This window comes from Giraffa tippelskirchi, chromosome 12 (genome assembly GCF_054371585.1).
Source record: "Giraffa tippelskirchi isolate mGirTip1 chromosome 12, T2T-mGirTip1v1.2.pri, whole genome shotgun sequence".
NCBI classification, from domain to species: Eukaryota; Metazoa; Chordata; class Mammalia; order Artiodactyla; family Giraffidae; genus Giraffa; species Giraffa tippelskirchi.
The window spans coordinates 123,981,355-123,998,452 of NC_137286.1; the positions used below are offsets into that span (position 1 = coordinate 123,981,355).

The window sequence follows — 17,098 nt, forward strand, 5'->3', positions numbered from 1 at the left end:
ACAGAGGAGCCTGGTAGGCTGCAGTCCATGGGGTCGCTACCAGTCGGACACGACTGAGCGACTTCACTTTCACTTTCCACTTTCATGCACTGGAGAAGGAAATGGCAACCCACTCTAGTGTTCTTGCCTGGAGAATCCCAGGGACGGGGGAGCCTGGTGGGCTGCCGTCTATGGGGTCACACAGAGTCGGACACGACTGAAGCGACTTAACAGCAACATACCATTATTTAGCCAGTTGGTCCTTATCTCCATCAAGACTCAGTACTAATATTTGAAGAATCACTGGAGATAAGCAGGACATTGTCCCAGTCCACCTGCAAATTAACTGGGCCTTACATAATTCATCCTGAAAATTTTGTTTCTAAATTGTTAGTTATTATTTTTTTTTCTGCATCCTTTGTATTCATTATAGAACAAAACAAAGGACACACTATTTTTATATTCCAATGAGGTGCAACTATTTCTTAAAGATACATTTACATTTACCATATAAAGATCCAAACTCAAGTGTTCTGCAAATTATGTCCCAAACTACACTTTTACTTCCTTCAACTATAGACAATTGAACTTAATGAAAAGTTGATTCCATGTAGAATTAAGTAATTGGGACTTCAACAGTGGTCCAGTAGTTGAGAATCTGACTGTTAAATCATACGAAAAGGGTTTGATATCTGGTCCAGGAGGATCCCACAAGCTGCAAATCAACTAAACCTGTGTGCCACAACAGGGGTGAAAGTGAAATTGTTAGTCGATTAGTTGTGTCCAGCTCTTTGCGACCCTGTGGACTCTAGTCTTCCAGGCTCTGCAGTCCAGGGAATTCTCCACGTAAGAATATTGGAGTGGGTTGCCATGGCATCCTCCAGGGGATCTTCCTGACCTAGGGATCAAATTCAGGTCTCCCCCATTACAGGCAAATTCTAGACAATCTGAGCCACCACAGAAGCTACAACAGGAGAACCCACTGCAATAAGAAGCCCACAAACTACAACAAGGAGTAGCCTCCCTGAGCAACTAGAGAAAGCCACATAGCAATGGAGACCAGCACAGCAAAAATGAATAAATATTTTTTTAAAATAATTAAGTGACTGTTAACTAACTTTACTTCATGGTTTTGCCAGTCACCTTTCGTTAGAAGAATATTCAGTAGGGATCTTAATTCAAACTCCCAACACATTTGTGCATGTCAAGTCACTTCAGTCATGTTGACTTTTGGGGGCCCTATGGACCATATCCCATCACGCTCTTCTGTCCATGGTATTCTCCAAGCAAGAATACTGGAGTGGGTTGCCATGCCCTCCTCCAGGAGGGTCTTCCTGACCCAGGGATCAAACTGACATTTCTTACATCTCCGGCAGGTGGGTTCTTTACTACTAGCACCACCTGAGAAGCCTCGATATATTTGTTCACAATCGTTTTACATACTTGGTTAAATCATTCAAATGAATCATATCAATTATACAGAAATATATAACAAATAGCAGTAACATTAATGAGTTGGAGTAAAATTATTGAAAAGTACATTAGTTTTATTCACATTAGCATTTTCTTGGTCTTCCAAACAAGAGTAACATTTATCCACTGAGATATTTTCCTGATTTGGGGAACAGACTAGAGGGTTTAACTCAATTAAATTGGAATATCAAGTCTCTTGTGGGTGTAGCCACAGGTACTGTATATACTGTGGTTGTACTGAAATGGATTTCTCTATGATAGACAGAATGCCTGATGAACTATGGATGGAGATTCATGACATTGTACAGGAGACAGGAAATAAGACCATCCTCAAGAAAAAGAAATGCAAAAAAGCAAAATGGCTGTCTGAGGAGGCCTTACAAATAGCTATAAATAGAAGAGAAGCAAAAAGCAAAGGAGAAAAGGATGATATACCCATTTGAATGCAGAGTTCCAAAGAATAGCAAGGAGAGATAAGAAAGTCTTCCTCAGCAATCAGGGCAAGGAAATAGAGGAAAACAATAGAATGGGAAGGACTAGAGATCTCTTCAAGAACCTTAGAGATGCCAAGGGAAAATTTCATGCAAAGACGGGCTCAATAAAGGACAGAAATGGTAGGGACCTAACAGAAGCAGGAGATATTAAGAAGAGGTGGCAAGAATACACAGAAGAACTGTAAAAAAAAGATCTTCACGACCCAGATAATCACGATGGTGTGATCACTCACCTAGAGCCAGACAACCTGGAATGTGAAGTCAAATTGGCCTTAGGAAGCATCACTACAAACAAAGCTAGTGGAGGTGATGGAATTCCAGTTGACTATTTCAAATCCTGAAAGATGACGCTGTGAAAGTGCTGCACTCAATATGCCAGCAAATTTGGAAAACTCAGCAGTGGCCACAGGACTGGAAAATGTCAGTTTTCATTCCAATCACAAAGAAATGCAATGCCAAAGAATGCACAAACGACTGCACAATTGCACTCATCTCACATGCTAGTAAAGCAATGCTCAAAATTCTCCAAGCCAGGCTACAGCAATACGTGAACCATGAACTCCCAGATGTTCAAGCTGGTTTTAGAAAAGGCAGAGGAACCAGAGATCAAATTGCCAACATCGGGTGGATCATCAAAAAAGCCAGAAAGTTCCAGAAAAACATCTATTTCTGCTTTATTGACTATGCCAAAGCCTTTGACTGTGTGGATCACAATAAACTGTGGACAATTCTGAATGAGATGGGAATACCAGACCACCTGACCTGCCTCTTGAGAAACCTGTATGCAGATCAGGAGGCGACAGATAGAACTGGACATGGAACAACAGACTGGTTCCACATAGGAAAAGGAGTACGTCAAGGCTGTATATTGTCACCCTGCTTATTTAACTTATATGCAGTGTACATCATGAGAAGTGCTGGGTGGAGGAAGCACAAGCTGGAATCAATATTGCCGGGAGAAATATCAATAACCTCAGATATGCAGATGGCACCACCCTTATGGCAGAAAGTGAAGAAGAGCTAAAGAGCCTCTTGATGAAAGTGAAAGAGGAGAGTGAAAAAGTTGGCTGAAAGCTCAACATTCAGAAAACTAAAATCATGGCATCCGGTCCCATCAGTTCACTGCAGATAGATGGGGAAACAATGGAAATGGTGGCTGACTTTATTTTTCTGGGCTCCAAAACCACTCCAGATGGTGATCGTAGCTATGAAATTAAAAGATGCTTAGTCCTTGGAAGGAAAGGTATGATCAACGTAGACAGCATACTCAAAAGCAGAGACATTACTTTGCCAACAAAGTTCTATCTAGTCAAGGCTATGGTTTTTTCCAGTGGTCATGTATGGATGTGAGAGTTGGACTATAAAGAAAGCTGAGCACCGAAGAATTGATGCTTTTGAATTGTGGTGCTGGAGAAGACTCTTGAATGTCCCTTGGACTGCAAGAAGATCCAACCAGTCCATCCTAAAGGAGATCAGTCCTGGGTGTTCATTGAGAGGACTGATGTTGAAGCTGAAACTCCAATACTTTGGCCACCTGATGTGAAGAGCTGACTCATTGGAGAAGACCCTGATGCTGGGAAAGATTGAGGCAGGAGGAGAAGGGGATACAGAGGATGAGATTGCTGGATGGCATCATCGACTTGATGCATATGGGTTTGGGTGGACTCCGGGAGTTGGTGATAGACAGAGATGCCTGGTGTGCTGCAGTTCATGGGGTCGCAAAGAGTTGGACATGACTGAGTGACTGAACTGAACTGAACTGAAGGGCCTCCTGCTAGATATGGTCTGACCAAGATCCTCTAGTGTACAGTCTATAGCTGGTTTTAGTCCCTAGTGATCTTGTTGGTAAACTGAATGATTGTTCATTACATTGTGAGACTCTGACTTAAACTGTGATATACATTTTTCTACCCATTGATCCATTTCTTAAATATCTGTATGGTCACATCTATGTCCCCGTGGTACAACTTCCAATGAAGGCAACAATTTGTTGACCTTTATTTCTTTCTAAATTTTAATGCTACCAACATGCTCATTTGATTTTCTCTTTCCAGTTCCATAAAGCTTACTATAACAAAGCAACGTACATTTTCACAAATCTAGTGCCCACTATTCAGGAATGACTAAAGATCCATATCACTATGTAGTTGTTATAATCCATTTCCTCCTATCTCTCAAGAAACATCAATCTTAATTATGCCAGTTGTGTGACTCTCTGTTTTCCCTTTCTTTTCAAAGTACAGCCATCAGCTATTTGCAATGCAGCTGCTTTTTAGACTTAGTACCACTTATCTACCTCTCATTTACCTTCTGTAAACCATATGGTTTGACATCTTCCAATAACTGATCATGAGAAGAAAACTGTTTGGCTATTGGATTAGGTAACTCCTGGGGGTGGATCTATGTTGGCCTAGCCAAAAAGCATGGCAGCCACCAGTTAATATAGTCCCTGAAACTCCAATGGGTACCAATGTCATGTATGCTTTAATGCATTTCCATTTAATGTGGGAAATCTGGGCATTCTCATCTCTTTCGGGATAGAATTTGTCATAACCCAAGAAAGAGGGTTATTTTGCTCACAGTATGTTATGTTCAGGCTTCCCAAGTGGTGCTACTGATAAAGAACCCGCCTGATGATGCAGGAGACGTAAGAGACATGGCTTCAATTTCTGGTCAGGAAAATCCCCTGGAGGAGGGCATGGCAACCCGCTTCAGTATTCTTGCCTGAAGACTCCCATGAACAGAAGAGCCTGGTAGGCCATGGTCCATAGGGTCACAAATCAGATACAACTGAAGCGACTTAGCACATGGCACACGCATGTTACATTTTCCTGGAATTAGGAATTTTTCAGTGAAAACTCAGTAACAAGTCAACCAATTCCTTTCAAATGGCATATACCTTGAAACTGCATCAAATTTCAACAGTAGATGGTGACTGGCTGCCACAGCCTTTACAGAGGCTCCAGTCAGTGAGGTGGACATTACAGACATTTCTTCTAATTAGTAGTGGCTAATTAGTTAGCTGAAATTTTCTAATTGTCCCCCTCACTCCTGGCCTCAGGCCAAATGTTTTAAATTAGCTACTTGACTGGGTTTAGGTAATTCTAAAATTTCACCATTTTGCATGTCATATTAAACAGGATGAAGAGCAGATCTGCACTATTTCCCTTTGCCAACTGTTTGGGTAAAGGAAGATGTTCTCATTCAGACATACCATATATTTCACTAATACATTTTAATGAGGGTCAGGTAACAATTGTATGACTTTCCCTAAAAAAAAATCCCCCTTTGAGATATAGTTTCACCTTTAAATTATCTATAGTTGTACTACTTCATCTTCCTATTTAAATCAATCTCCTATTTAATTTAATTCAACCTGACTTAATTTAACCTACTTTAATTATGTTGTCTTTTACTATTCATTAGCAGGTTTTGTGGGGGCCGGGGCGGGGGGGCTCTTCCCTGATGGCTCAGATGGTAAAGAATCCACCTGCAATGCAGCAGAGACCTAGGTTCAATTCCTGGGTTGAGAAGATCATCTGAAGGAAGGCATGGCAACCCACTCAAATATTCTTGCCTGGAGAATCTCCATGGACAGAGGAGCCTGGCGGGCTACAGTCCATGGTGTTGCAAAGAGTAGGACGTGACTGAGAGACTAAGCACAACACAACAAAGCAGGTTTAGGCGTAGTTTTTCTTTAGTTTAAACCTGTTTGGAATTCTTTGGGCTTCCTGATTTGTGCTTTTTGAACAACTCTGGAACTTATGAATCTTATTGCTTTAAAAAAAAAAATACCACCTAATCCCAATTCTATGTTTAATTTTCTGTCAATCTGATTAGACATTAAATGTCTGATTAGACATTAAAAATCTCCTTCTTCTAGTCTCTAGATTAAAAAAATGGAAGTGTCTGAGTGTTAGGCTTTGTTTGGTGTCCCATGTGACAGCTCTGACACTGGTCTGTGCAATCCTTTAAGTGCAGTTTCAAGGGCAGTAGAGATTTGCAGATACCCCAGATCCAGTGACCACTGACATATCTGAACTTGCAATCCATTTTGTTTCTGATTTCCTAGAAATTGCCATATTTTTCTGCCATTGAACAGGGATTTCTAAAATATGCAATTATCTGGTATTTTCTTTAGGAATATTTTCATGATACTTTTCATGCATCACAAAGTGAAGATTATGGCACTTAATATCATTCCTGAAAGAAGCACTCATCAGAACACTGTTTAGGAAATGTCATTTAAAGTTATGTGCGATTAAATTGTTGTTCATTTACTAAGTTGTGTCTGACACTTTTCGACCCCATGGACTGTAGCACACCAGGCTTGCCTGTCATTCACTATGTCCTGGAGTTTACGCAAACTCACATTCATTGAGTCGGTGATGCCATCCAACCACCTGATCCACAATTAAATTGTGGGGCATTTTATAATAATATACTTGCTTGAGTTACAAACACACTCAGTTAGTCAAACACTTGGTCAGATATGACCAGAAAACTCTGAAAACAATGTCATTTATTTAGTAATTTCAGATTCATTTCCTGCTTCATAGCATATACTTCTCTGCATCCTACATACGGAAGTCAAAGTGAAACCCAAAACCTACAACTCTTCTTTTGAAAGGCCTTCCAAGACCATCAAGAGAAAATTGAAACCAATTATGTCTTCTTTACACACACACACACACACACACATATATATATATGAGTCCTATACACATAAAAGTTTTCATAAACTAGATATATAAAAATTCTTTTTTTTCCATTTTTAAACTCTTAAGCACCAAGCACAGTGCTTGACACATGACATGTATATACTCTCTAGTTGTAAACCTCAGAAAATACTACATTATGAAATAGGTATTAAATAAGAAACGTATAAATCCTTAAAACTATCACAGTCATGCATATCAATGATTTTTCATTATATTTGCTTAGTGATATATATGGAAACATAGTTGGCCTCATATATAAAATGTGTTATAAAGTACTAAGACTGGAACCATTCTTGTAATATTAATTAAATTAATAAATCTCTAAGTGAAAAGTTGACCCACCATTTTTAAATATTACTGATAAATTAATACTCAAAATGCTAATGCTTTGCAATCAAGCTATATTGAATATGTGCTATTCATAGGCTTTTAAAATCTATTAAGATCTTTATTATAAATTGGAAAATGCAAAATTACTTTTGTTTTAGGAGATGATTTATAGCAATATGCTAGTTTTATGGGGACTAACATACACCCTCTTTCATGAACAAATTAAAGAAAGAAACTGTAGATAAAATTGTCACTTAGATAAAGTGTTTGCAATGAGTTTTTGTGTGTACTAGAAAACTGTTTTATATATGCCTGTCACGATGCTGTGTTTGCAGTTTAGTAAATATATGGCTTAAACCAAACAACTGTGTCAGCAGTTGATTAGAGATCAATGTGTTCATAGCACTGCTGAGTGCTGAATGAAGAGGAACAAGTTCTGTTTCAGACACAAGTAGCATTAATGACTCAAAAAACTATTTTATTCTAGATTTACTTCTGATATTTCACTAAACAGGGTAGCATATACCATATAGTAACATTTAAAATCACTGCTCAAATGACTAGTCATTTATAAAATTTTATCAGATTAAATTATTACATCAAATCCATTCGCAATTACAATTGATGTATTTCATGCAGTATCTTAAATTACAATCATCTGCCAAAGATATGTCAGGATGCAATTTCTTAACAACATTCCTTAAGATTTTATGATTTGTTAAAAATGTTGCGGTTTCAACGTTAATACAGTTGACCCTTAAACAAAGTTGGGATTAATTTAGTATAACATATAGTCAACCCTTTGTTTTCTCTGCATCTATGGGGTCAACCAACCAGGGATTGTATAGAACAATCATATTTACTATCAAAAAATAACCACATATAAATGGACCTACACAATTCAAAATTTCATTGTTCAAGGGTCAACTGTATACATAATATCGTAATTCTAGCCAATTTACCAACTAGCGTAAAATGCTTTTTGTATCATTGTGGTTCAGTTAGCTGGGCTAAAATTTTTCATGAAAAGAGAGCAGAATTTTTTGCAGTTTCACTCTATCAGGCTTTCACCTTAAAGAACTATGTGATTCATATCAATAAAACTCAAAATGATAAATTAATTTTGGAATTATAATGTATTTAAATATATATTACAAATAATTTGATTTACATAGTACGTACTATGTTAGTAATTAAGTATTTTTTTCATATAATTACATTATTTATATATCACATATCCTTTATATATGTGAGAAGTTCTTTTCCCTAATGACTTAAAAGGAAATTTTCTCTAAAAACAAGAGACTTTTAATTACTCAAAATTTCTATGATTTTATATAGCTTCCTCACTATGATAATCTATTGAAATTGATAAATTATTCACTAAAACATCTGATTCCTAAAAAAAGTAAGAGTCTTTGAAAACATTATCATAATTTTTATGAGTAGAGAAATTGGTCTCAGTTGATCAATGATTTGTGAAAGGCACTGACATTAATAGCAACAGAGACAAGGTTTGAGATGTCTTCTAACTCCAAATCCTATGTATGCTCTTTTCACTAAATTTACATGATCAGAAATAGCTGAGTGTGCATTTCTGCCATAAAATGCTGCTAGGGTTAGCCTATATAAAATAAATTATAAATAAAGGAATTGCATGGAAAACTTGAAACATGCAATCTATCTCTCATGCTTTGCAATTAACATTGAAAGACATAACTTTTGAGAAAGCAGGTATGTTGGGGGAGGGCAATACCTGGCGTATTAAAATAAACATATGCAGATTATGGTCTTCTGAATGAGGAAATACAAGCTACCCACACAGGGTGAACAAGCAGCTCCCTCAGCATCCAAGTTCCCACTTTTGGGAAATGCAAACACTGGGGTCATTTTGATTGAAAGCTGTTTCAATATACTTAACAAAAGAAGTAAAGTAACAAGATTCATTACTTACAGAGCCCAGAATGGGGCAGTGTCACAATAAGATGGAAGAAGGGCTGTCCTCTATCCCAGGTCACCAGCAAACAAGAGATAGAAAGCAGGGTAGGAGCACCTATAATAATAATAAAATGGTTAAGACCAACATCACTAACTTTTTGAGGATTAACTCTAAGTAGCTATTTTAAAAGGTGCCCCAGGAAAATAAAGTGGGAACTTGATGCCAAAATCCTAAATTCAGGTCCTTATCTTAATGTCCAGACTCTGTGTGTCAGCAGCATTGTCATGCCTAGGCAGCAACTCAAAATAGCTTTTTTCTTCATCACAACAGTGAGGCTCTAAGGCTTACAAAGTGTTATGGAATGGGTGGGGTTGTTGGACGAAAAGTGTTCCTTTATCTTCAGTCATCTGTATCTTCCATTACATCCGTCCCCTTCAGGATTGGCAAATTTCCAACTGTTATTATGACAAATTTGAAACACTGAAATTTCTTCTCAGTCTTGAAAAGACTGAAATCTAGGATGCTATTAATATCTGCCTAGCTGAATCATATTACCTTTGTCTTCTTAGAGCTTTGTCATCTCCACTCGGGTGCTGCCCTGCAATGCAAGTAGTAGCCGCTGCTCTGGGTCCAAAGAACTCTTTTTCTCAACCAACACAAATCTTTTAAGTTAACCCTTTATTTTTCAATTTTTGAAAGCTAATTTACCAATTCTGCATTCTTACACCTCTCTTCTACCTCAGTTTGGAATCTTGAAATATTAGTTAGGATTCATAGAGACAATGTCTGCTTCTCACCTTCCCACCACATACCTTCCAGGGAACAAGGGAAAACAAAAACTAATAGTGCTGGGTGAATGGAAAACGATGACGGGACTGGGTAGGGAAATGGTCAAATGGAAAAAGAAAAGAAAATGAACACACTACCTCAAAATGAAACGACAGAATCAGTATGTTTTAATAAATACAATAAAATTTCTACTAAATGCACTTACAAATATTTAATAATTATTATTACAAAATGTGTTGCAAACATCCTCAAGTCTTTGTAAACTCCATTCCATCTGCCTGATTCTAAATTATATATGATATATGCCAACATATTTATATTATTAATATTGTTGTTTAATTGCTAAGTTGTATCTGACCCTTTTGTGACCCCATGGACTGTAGTCAGCCAGGCTCCTCTGTTCCTGAAGGATTTCTCAGGCAAGAATACTGGAGTGGGTTGCCATTTCCTTCTCCAGGAATCATCCTGACCCTGGGATTGAGGCTGCATCTTTTGCACTGGCAGGTGGATACTTGATCACTAAGCCACCAGGGAAGTCCTATATTATTAATGGACATACATTTATACATTGTCATGAAATATGTGATTCTTGCAATTTAATCATAAATGAGTGCAATTTCACAAACAGTTCACATTCTCATCACCTCAAGTCTTAATATCCATTCACAAATAAAACTGTCAAAGATATTATACTAAATGTTGTACCCTAGGAAGAATTTATTAAATAATGATAATAATTTTGTAAAAATACAAAGCCAGTGCTAGCTATAAAGTGGGACATAAATGATAATGTAAATAATATATCTGGATACTTAGATAGAAAATAGCACATATTTTACAGTCCTTAACACATTTAATCATTCATGAGTAATATATCTCTATGCTAACATCCAAAGATGAAAAAAAAAGAAAAAAAATTGAGCAGTAAGTTTTGCTCAAACACAGTTTTAAACTATAATTATGTTTAATGAGAGCAGTGGATGATTACAGATGAAAATTTCTTTGGGATATTTTGTTGCAAAGGCAGGTTTTAAATGTGAATATTTGAAAGAGATGTGTCACTCGTGGCCTTCAGGAATTTATGAAAGACCTAACAGAAATGGAATATACATTCTTTGCTATAAGGAACAAAGATCCACTTATACAACAAGCATGGCAGAGTAAGAGAATCAAATCTACCTGGAATATCTTAAAAAATAATAATAATAAAGCAAAAAAAAAAATCCTAGTGCTATATTGTTTTGAGATGATGTCTTCCTCAGTTTAAATAGCTCAAGTTCTCCACAAAATAACTTTTTTAAATTCACCAACGTAGAGAAAGCAAGGTCATACATTCAAAGCACTACAAATCTTGATGAAATTTCATATAATTAAAATAAAAAAGATGCTCAAAAGAGAAAAAGAATTATCTTAAACAATAATAAACATGAGTAGTCCTGGGATTTTTGTAATAAAGAAGAGTCCTAGACAGCAATAAAGTAATACTTTAAAATTAAGATAGACAATTGTTTTAAATTCAGAGCCCTGTGTTCAGTCAAACTATCAATCACATGTGAAATCTAAATAAAGTTATTTTTTGACAATTCTTATGATCACTTTTTTTTCACCTCACTGCAAAATTTGTTCTCCTTATTGCCAAATTCCGACTTAAATTGAAGAAAGTAGGGAAAACCACTAGACCATTCAGGTGTGACCTAAATCAAATCCCTTATGATTATACAGTGGAAGTGAGAAATAGACTTAATGGACTAGATCTGATAGACAGAGTGCCTGATGAACTACTGACAGAGGTTCATGACATTGTACAGGAGATAGGGAACAAGATCATCCCCAAGAAAAAGGAATGCAAAAAAGCAAAATGGCTATCTGAGGAAAGCAAAGGAGAAAAGGATGACATACTCATTTGAACGCAGAGTTCCAGAGAATAGCAAGGAGAGATAAGAAAGCCTTCCTCAGCAATCAATGCAAAGAAATAGAGGAAAACAATAGAATGGGAAAGGCTAGAGATCTCTTCAAGAAAATTAGAGATGCCAAGGGAACATTTCATGCAAAGATGGGCTCAATAAAGGGCAGAAATTTTATGGACTGAACAGAAGCAGAATATTAAGCAGAGGTGGCAAGAATACACAGAAGAACTGTACAAAAAATATCTTCATGGCCCAGATAATAATGATGGTATGATCACTCACCTAGAGCCAGACATCTGGAATGTGAAGTCAAGTGGGCCTTAGGAAGCATCACTACAAACAAATCTAGTGAAGGTGATGAAATTCAGGTTGAGCTATTTCAAATCCTGAAAGATGATGCTGTTAAGGTGCTGCACTCAATACACCAGCGAATTTGGAAAACTCAGCAGTGGCCACAGGACTGGGAAAGGTCAGTTATCATTCCAATCCCAAAGAAAGGCAATGCGAAAGAATGCTCAAACTACTGCACAATTGCACTCATCTCACACACTAGTAAAGTAAAGCTCAAAATTCTCCAAGCCAGGCTTCAGCAATACTTGAACCGTGAACTTCCAGATGTTCAAGCTGGTTTTAGAAAAGGCAGAGGAACCAGAGATCAAATTGCCAACATCCAATGGATCATCGAAAAAGCAATAGAGTTCCAGAAAAACATCTACTTCTGCTTTACTGACTATGCCAAAGCATTTGACTGTGTGGATCACAATAAACTGTGGACAATTCTGAATGAGATGGGAATACCAGACCACCTGACCTGCCTCTTGAGAAACCTGTATGCAGGTCAGGAAGCAACAGTTAGAACTGGACATGGAACAACAGACTGGTTCCAAATAGGAAAAGGAGTAAGTCAAGGCTGTATATTGTCACCCTGCTTATTTAACTTATATGCAGAGTACATCATGAGGAACTCTGGGCTGGAAGCAGCACAAGCTAGAATCAAGTTTGCCAGGAGAAATATCAATAACTTCAGATATGCAGATGACACCACCCTTATGGCAGAAAGTGAAGAAGAAGAATAACTAAAGAGCCTCTTGATGAAGGTGAAAGAGGAGCTTGAAAAAGTTGGCTTAAAGCTCAACATTCAGACAACTAAGATCATGGCAACCAGTCCCATCACTTCATGGCAAAAAGATGGGGAAACAGTGGAAATAGTAGCTGACTTTATTTTTCTGGGCTCCAAAATCACTGCAGATGGTAACTGCAGTGATGAAATTAAAAGAAGCTTACTCCTTGGAAGGAAAGTTATGACCAACCTAGAGAGCATATTAAAAAGCAGAGCCATTACTTTGTCAACAAAGGTCCATCTAGTCAAGGCCATGGTTTTTCCAGTGGTCATGTATGGTTGTGAGAGTTGGACTATAAAGAAAGCTGAGCACCAAAGAACTGATGCTTTTGAACTGTGTTGTTGGAGAAGACTCTTGAGAGTCCCTTGGACTTCAAGGAGATCCAACCAGTCCGTCCTAAAGGAGATCAGTCCTGGGTGTTCATTGGAAGGACTGATGTTGAAGCTGAAACTCCAATACTTTGGCCACCTCATGCGAATGGCTGACTCATTTGAAATGACCCCGATCCTGGGAAAGATGAGGGCAGGAGGAGAAGGGGACAACAGAGGATGAGATGGTTGGATGGCATGACCAACTCAATGGACATGAGCTTGGATAGACTCCGGAAGTTGGTGATGGACAGGGAGGCCTGGTGGGCTGTGGTTTATGGGGTCGTAAAGAGTCGGACACGACTGAGTGACTGAACTGAACTGAAATGATGCTCCCTTTGTAATGTCACCTGAAGAGATGCTTGATTAGAATGTAGGAGTTACCCATGAAAGGTTAATGCATGGAATGTAGGAAATAAAGAATTAATCTGGTAAAGTAATGAAGGGTAGCCCTGACATAACAACAGAGCTCCAGAATGAAAACAATATTCCATGATAGAGGAGCATAGTAACATCCTTCTTGGAACATTATATTAGAATTTTCTAAAAGCATTGTTTTGGCAATACCAAAAGAAAAAAAATATTAAAGAAACTGCATTAAATATAAAAATACAGAAAGATATCATGAATTTACTTCAAATAGTTTTGAATCATAAGGTAATGCTTAACCAAATGAATCAGTGTGAACAGATGGTTCTCTTCAGTATTAAGAGAAAAATAAGGTATTGTTTACTAGTTACGCAAGTAATTATCACTTTCAAAGTGTATGTTACAACATGATGTACTCTATACAAATACCATGCCTACAAAATTAATCAGTTGTTCTTTCTGTGCATTGAGCATGACAAATTTCATTAAGGTATACAGATTGGAAAGGAAGGTAACACCAAGTAATCACACTTCCCGGTATTTACTGAACTGATTTAAAACAAGTCCATGCAAAAAACTTCGCACAACTGTTTAGATCTGTTTCATTCATACTGATGAAAAACTGGAAGCAATCAAGATATCCTTGAATAGGTGAACAGATAAACAAGCTAAGGCATATTGATGCAATTACATATCATTAAACAAGAAATACAAATTAGTTCTAAAGCCATTAAAAGATGTGCATGAATCTTAAACTCATACTGCAAGTGAAAGGATCCAGTCTGTGAAGGCTGAATGTGTATGATTCCAATTATAGGACATTCTATAAAAAAGCAAAGCTGTGGCAAAAATTAAAAGGTCACTGATTACCATGGGTTTGAGGATTGTTACAAGCTGAAGTTTATCACTCAAAATTCATATATTGAAGCCCTAAATCCAGAGTCTCTCAGAATATAACAGCATTTGGAGATAGGGTCTTAAAATAAAACCAGGCATTCAGAGTGGGCCCTGATCTATATGCTCAGTGTCCTTATGAGCAGAAGAAATTAGGGCACACTGAGAGACCAGGAGTGTGCAAGCTCAGAAAGATGACCATGTAAAGAGGTAGCAAGAGGATCACGAACTCCAAGCCAGGGAGAGAGGCCTCAGTGGAAAGCAACCTTGATCTTAGATTTCCAACTTCCACAGTTCTAAGAAAATAAATTTCCGTTTTTTAAGCCAACCAATGTATAGTATTTTTTTATGCCTTCACCTTGATCTTAGATTTTCAACCTCCAGAACCATGAGAAAATAAATTTCCATTTTTATAGCCATCATGTGTGTGTGGTTATGTGTGTGTGTGTGTGTGTGTGTGTTAGTATGTGAGTGTTAATGTGTGTGTGTTTCTCGCAGCCTTAGCAAACTAATTGAGGGGAAGTAGAAAAACACTGAATTTTTGAGATGAAAGAATATTTTAGAGTGGTGAAGATATTTTGTATGATACTGCAATGGTGAGTACTGGTATTGTGTCTTGTCAAATCCGTAGGTCTTCATATCACAAAAGGGAAATTTTATGTGCACAAATATTTAAAAAAAAACACAAAACTTTAAAGCAATCAAAGGATCTTAAAATGGAATGCAGACTCTGATCTAATAGTCTAACAGTAATTAAAATGCATGAAAACAAACTCTATAAATGGGTGGAGAGAAAAAGTTGCTGACTTTGGAAATGATTGGTGTTTGTTAGATTAGCGATAAAATAATTACACATTAACACGCGATTCTTGTTGATAAGTCCCATAAGATTCTAGGTGAAAAACTATGATAACATTGCTCATGAGTGCTGAAACTGAACAATTAAGTGCTGAAACTGAACTTCAATTAAACTGAAGGCCTCTAGTGGGAACCATGTTTCTCATTATTAGAAGGGGAGCTTACAGGAAAGAAAGGAGAGAAGGCTAAAATGCCCAAATGGTAAGCTGAGTTGGAGACATAAGTATAAAGTTAGTTTACCTTATATAGGGAGTTATATGTGTTTGTGAATACATATATATATGTATGGCTTCCCAGGTGGCGCTAGTGGTAAAGAAACCACCTGACCATGCAGGAGGCATAAAAGATGTGGGTTCAATCCCTGGGTCTGAAGATCCCCTGGAGGAGGGCAAGGCCACCCACACCATTATTCTTGCCGGGAGAATCCTATGAACAGAGGAGCCTGGCGAGCTACAGTCCCTAGGGTCTCAAAGAGTCGGACATGACTGAAGGGACTTAATGTGCACACACGCATATGTATATACATCAAATTTAAAATTCAAAATAGGTATATACATTAAATTTAAAATTTTCATTAAACAATGTGATCAAGAGATCATAAATTTTGAATCAAGTATATGATGCACACGTTTCCAAATAAATATGAAGTACTCAGGCAATATATCTGATTTTTTTTTCAAAGCTGAAAAAGAATAATATGACCAAGACATCTATAATGTTCCTTGTAGTCTGACAAACTTTAGACAGGCTTCTCCTGACTTTTTATACCTGATTTCTCTTTCACTGAAGCATTTACTTTAGAAAAGTTGTCATTGTAAAACCTTTCTCTGACCCTTTGGGATGTAAACATTTTAAAGCTTCTTGGTAGTCTTTCCCAAGACTCTCTTTCTCAAGAGCTCTGGGAAATAAGCCTTTGAAATATAATCATGAAGGCTGGTGCCCCACTATGTCCAGTTTCTGAAGGAAGATCGAAGCTTTACTAACTAGTTAGTCATGTCTCTTTTTAAAAATATGATAGACAACCATTAGGCATATAATATATGTAATTTATCACATTGAACTTCCAAATAACATAAATGATAACCTTTTTATTATTTTACTTCAGATATAGTTAAAATTCTTCTCAAACCTCCTCTGTAATATTGCCAATCATTTTATTTTTCATACATTATAAATACCATGTGTGTGTGTGTTCTAAGTCAATTCAGTCATGTCTGACTCTTTGCAATAGCCCACCAGGCTCCTCTGTCCATGGGATTCTCCAGACAAGAGTACTGGAGTGGGCTGCCTTGCCCTCCTCCAAGGTATCTTCCTGACCCAGGGATCAAACCTGCATCTCATATCTCCTGCATTGGCAGGCAGATTCTTTACACCAGGACCACATGGGAAGCACATAAATACCATAGTGCAGGTTTATTACTTTCACTTTAGATAGCCAATTATCTTTTAGCAATTAAAATGAAAAACATTTCACTTGCCTCCTTTATTAATTCTCTCCAGCATTCCTCATGTTTGACAGATACAACTGTGTCATGTCAAATCCCTGACTGAAAAATTTCCTTTACATTTTCCTATGTCACTGATATGCTGGCATTGTATTCTCTCACATTTTACTTTTCTGACAATGTTTTTTCTTAAACTTAATTTTTTGCAATATATTTTTGCTTATGATGGAATACTTGGTAGGTAGGATTACTTTTTCCTTTTGGTACAACTTCTACTTTGCTGTTTTCTGTTAGAAATCTGCTTCTGTTTTTATCTTTGTTTGCTGCCATCAGTGTTTTTTTTTTTTTTATCTCTGTCTATCATAATTGGGTTTTCTGAAGTTTGGATATGATGTGTTTTCTAGTGGAGCG

General features: G+C 37.2%; 1 long non-coding RNA gene across 2 annotated transcripts in view; it reads right to left on the bottom strand.

Annotated features, from left to right (window-relative positions):
• LOC145529438 (uncharacterized) overlaps positions 1 to 17,098 on the bottom strand; it is a 975,418-nt gene that overhangs the window by 847,781 nt on the left and 110,539 nt on the right. For both annotated transcript variants that reach the window (XR_014071229.1, XR_014071228.1), the window contains exon 2: positions 8,952 to 9,050. This is a non-coding gene — a long non-coding RNA (uncharacterized LOC145529438). The remainder of the gene's footprint in view (positions 1 to 8,951; positions 9,051 to 17,098) is intronic.